The sequence below is a fragment of the Colossoma macropomum genome, unplaced genomic scaffold (genome assembly GCF_904425465.1).
Source record: "Colossoma macropomum unplaced genomic scaffold, Colossoma_macropomum, whole genome shotgun sequence".
In the NCBI taxonomy this organism is placed as follows: domain Eukaryota; kingdom Metazoa; phylum Chordata; class Actinopteri; order Characiformes; family Serrasalmidae; genus Colossoma; species Colossoma macropomum.
In genome coordinates this window covers 12,398,935-12,403,753 of record NW_023494806.1, presented here as the reverse complement: position 1 = coordinate 12,403,753, position 4,819 = coordinate 12,398,935, and the positions used below count along the sequence as shown (strand labels likewise).

At 41.3% G+C, this 4,819-nt stretch overlaps 1 long non-coding RNA gene across 1 annotated transcript in view; it reads left to right on the top strand.

Moving 5' to 3' along the window:
- Positions 1-2,920, top strand: part of LOC118827551 — a 3,939-nt gene extending 1,019 nt beyond the window's left edge. Inside the window, exon 2 of the long non-coding RNA XR_005008878.1 lies at positions 229-2,920. This is a non-coding gene — a long non-coding RNA (uncharacterized LOC118827551). The remainder of the gene's footprint in view (positions 1-228) is intronic.
- Positions 2,921-4,819: the final 1,899 nt, after the last annotated feature.

Genomic DNA, 4,819 nt, shown 5'->3' with positions numbered 1-4,819 from the left:
CCTTTCATGGCATCCTCCCTTTGTCGTCTTTTTTTTTTGACATTCTAAGAGCCCCTATTCTGCTATTGTAGCAATTTCAGATCAAACATTCTGTGAGTCAGCATCTGGACCCGTGGATTTTGACAAGTTTGAATTAACGTTTTGTTTTTTGTTTTTTGAAGTTTGTTCTTCAGTGTGCATGTATAACCGTTTACACTGGGTTAATGAGTTGTTCTGATTTCCTGACAGGCTTGGCTAACAGTGAAACTTGAGCAGCTGCAGGTATGTCTTTACACACATGCTCACACACAGTGCCATAATATCATAATAACATCAGTTATTTATATAATGTCAAAAGAATAGAAGTTATCATTATGAAACAACTCCTTACAAATTAAGTAACGGTCTAGGTTTGAAACCGTCTCCTGTAATGCATTTTAAACATTTCTAGGTGCTTTTTTGAGCTTTGAGATTTGTTCAGTTAGAATCAGAATCACATTATTTTGGCAAGTATGTTACACATAGAAGGAATTTGTCTTGGTGAGTGCACACATGTATGATATGTAATATACTAAACAGACCAAACAAGCACACAGACTATTAACACATATTCACTAAGGGATAAATAAAATAAGGATACAATAAATAGAATAGAGTATAAGAAAGAATAATGAAGTAACTTTATTCCATAAAGCCATTTAATTGACACTCCTCATCCTTTTAGTGATTTCACATAAAACAGCACAGCATGACTGAAGTGAGTGCAGGGAAAAATTAGTGAAAAATTGTACATCTTATAAAAAACAATGTGTCATAGGCCCGGCAGGTAGTTCAGTCATGATACTCCTGCTGTGGGCTTAAACACCAAATGTCTGCGGATTGAGAGGGGCAGTTTAGAATGTCAGTTTTCCTTCTCTGTCCATCTTGTCACAGAGTAAAATGGTCCCTCATCATTACTGTCATGCTGAAATGTCATTTTTTGACAAAGCGACTGACTAAGTGTGGGCTTTTGGACATTGGCACAACGTTCTGTCATTTCTTCTCATCTGACAACCAGATGATGCAATTTGGCCACCAAAGCAAGTGTGTCCATCCATACGTTCTGTTCCTTTCTGCCTCTTGTGTCAGCATGCTCCTCAGTGACGCTGCAGAACGCTGTGGCCACGTGGTTAAATAACAGTTCTGATAGCTGCTGTTTGATTTCTTAAAGGCAAAGGAGTCAGAAAGGTTCTTTGAGGTAATACTATAGAAGAACTACTTTTGGTTCCCTAAAGAAACTTTCAATTAATATAAATGAGATGTGCGAGTGTGAAGAACCTTTTTTAAAAGTTTAAAGAGCTTCTATATTATGTAAGGGTACAATATTAGTTAAAGGTCCAAGACAAGAACCGATTAACCTTTATTTTTGAGCTTGTAAGATGCTCTTTTTAATTTTGAACTTTCTAAGAACCATGCGTGTGCACTAATATTGTAAATTTCTTACTTCCAAAACTTTCCCTGTGATTTAAACCCCATTCACCTGCTTCTTTAGAACAATAGCATGCATGCAAAGAGGCTAGCTAACATGTAACATGTTGCAGTGGTGCACACGTGACTATTACAGAAAAACCTCCTGTTACTCACCATCTTCTTTATTTGCTCCCTAAAGTCTCTCTGCCCTCTAGGACATTGATCTAGTAATATAAGTGATGAGGTCATCAACACCGTAGTAGCAAGTGCTTTGACAGTGTTAATGCACCCGTGTAGTCATGATACATTTCATTTTATGTGTCTGCATAAGAGCTAACACAAATACTAGCGCACACATACATGGAAAAACAAACACAGGAAGCACTGTGCCTACATCTCTGTTTATGCTCTGTCCCTCTCTCACACTCTCACACTCAGTGTCTTCCGTCCCCCCTCTCTATCAGTTCAATCAGTCTCTGAGGGAAAAAGAATGTAGCCATCATTTCTAAACACACACATTCCTCCAGGCTAGATCCATCATATCCCCATCCAAAACATTTTTGAACAAATGCAGTACAACAGGAATTTATTGCTCAGTGAAAGAACAGGCCTTCGAAACGAAAGGGGCCCGAGTATTACCAGCTGTGGCACTCCAAAGCTAGTGTTCACCCTGCATTTAGGACAGCCGCTAGCGTGGGACTTCCTGCATGAAACTTGGCTTTTTTTCTTCTTCAGTAAATTGAACATCCTGTATATGTGAAATTCCATCAAAGACTTGTTTATGTTGTAAATAAACATAAAGATAAAGAGCAAAATAAAAGAGGCCAAAAGGATGGAAATGAAGAGGATATTGAAAGAAAAAAGAAAGAAAGATAGACTAATTAATCAATTTCTGCCATATATTTTTATTCTAGTTGTGAATGCACAGTATGTGGCTCCTTTTAACACCATTACTAAATGATAATTGGCTTATTGGATGTTCATTGTTATCATTTGATGTTAATGTCATGTTTGCTATAGCACTGAGATTGAACAGATTCTGATTCTATTGGATCGCCTCACGTCCTTAGCTCTTCCTTCCTCAGTTTAATGCAGCTCCCCCAAGCCAACATGAACAAAAGCTATTGCTCTTCATCTATCAGAGCATGGTTAAAGGTAAGTGGCACCCTCTATTATGATGACAAGGCAAGTAATGGTACAGTCTGTCCCCCTGGTTCTGCATTACTTATTTATAGGTTAACCCCCCTCCTTCAGTTTGGGCAAGTCTGTTTTTTCTGAGAGCATGTGGGCGCCACAGGTGAATACCAACGGGCAAATCCACGGGGGATACAACTATGCAGCCATGTAACATGCTAACCTCCACTTTAAATACTGTTATTCTTAACTGTGCATTGTGTTTTTCTGTATTTTTCATTAAATCTATGTTTATTATATTAAGACTGAAGGAAAACACATGTATTTGAATGAGTTAAATAAAATGACCATGCATCTATATCTCGCTGTATGTCTTATTTCTGTGGTCTTCCTTTGTCTGAAATCACATGGTTTATAGAGGGCATTATTGTGTACGGCTCTCAGAGGACCAAGATGCTTCCCAGTGCGGATCACGTGACCTGATCATGTGTGTAGATATGATTTTCTTATTGGTTGGCAACAATGTGGAATGTATTACCGGGGTTTTTATGGTGGGTCTGTGGGGCTTAACCTTTGTATGCGAGCACGGCTAAGCTTTTAGCCATCTCTGGCGAAGAGTGGGGGGACTGCAGCCTTAATTTTGCGGGTGATGACACCTGCCCTTTTCAGCGGGCTGCAGGAGAAGCCATGGGAATGCTCCCCTGCAACAGAGCATCTGAATATTGGAACAATGTGCGTGAATGTGCTGCCACATGAACAATGCAACACCACATGGTGAGGTGATGGTGGGTGGAAAAGAGAAGGCTGTTTTCAATGCCCACCCCCACTGTGATTCCCCCTCTCGTTCTTTCTCCCTCTTCTCCTGAGTTTCTCTCCTCCCTAGTGTCCTTTCCCCTTAAACCCTTTTCTCTCCTTCAGTGCCTTGTCTTCTTTCGATGCTCCTGTGACTGATCTGCTTTTTGGTACAGGGTAAACATGTAAACAACAAAACCCCATTGGTCATTCTCACTATATAGAAGAGGATGCACCCCATGCGGACGAAAGGCATATGACTCTGACGACATACTGTTAGATCATGTTCTGTATCATGCGGTGGCTGTGATTATTTTCTGTCTTTCATCCCTCTATGTTCAGACACAGGGCTGTAGGGTTGCAGCTGTGTGGCGGCTGCTTGCAGTGCGTGTGGATCTTGCCTTGTGAGTATGTGTGTGTGAGCGTGTGTTGTGCGAGCTTGCTCCCTTGGGGCTTTCTCCCTGAGCCCAGGCTCTCTGATTCGGTGTGTAAAAGCGCCCCTGAATGATGGATTACTGTGTCACCGCGGCCTGCGAAGGATTAATTTGTTTCATTGATTTCTCTTTAGGCAGAATGCCAGCGTTTGCCGCTTCCCACCTCCTTCCCGGAGACTCCCGGCTGTAATAGACGGTAATGGCCTAAGACAAATCAACCCGTTTCTTGTAAAAATAGCAGCAAATAACCCCTGACTTCGCCTCGCGAGTGCAACCAGAGGGACGCTCGATTCCGATGGTCGCATTCACAGCGGGACATTTACCCGAGACGGAGGCTGAACAAAGCTATAAGTCTCTAATACTTACAGCCTCCACTCATGGCTCAAAATGGATTGGTAATGACCGTCTGTCTAGCCAGCCAGGTTAAGCATGGTTTTCCATTGCTGATAACATGAGAAGGCAGTTATACTGTCTTTTTCTATGCTTTGAATACTGTTTTACTAAGTCACAGGTACACTATATGCGCAAAAATACATGGACACCTGACCATCATACCTAAATGAGCTTCTTGGATATCCCATTGCAAAACTATAGCCATTACTATGGAGTCGGTCCCCCTTTGTGGCTATGAAAGCCTCCACTCTTCTGGGAAAATTTTCCACAAGATTTTTGAATGTGTTTGTGGAAATTTGTAGTCATGTTAAAAGAGCATTTGTGAGGTCAAGCACTGATGTTGAATAAGAAGATCTTATCAAGAATAAAATTAGTGTTCCATTTCATCCCAAAGGTGTTCAGTGGGGTTGAGGTCAGGGTTCGGCACAGAGCACTGGAGTTTCTCCACACTAACCTCATCAAAAACCATGTCTTTATGGACCTCGCTTTGTGCACAGGGGCACAGTTACGCTGGAACAGGAAAGGGCCTTCCCCAAACTGTTGCCATAAAGTTGGATTCATTTGTCTAAAATGTCTTTGCATGCTGTAACATTAACCTTACCCTTCACTGGAACTAAGGAGTTGAGCCCAAACCCTAA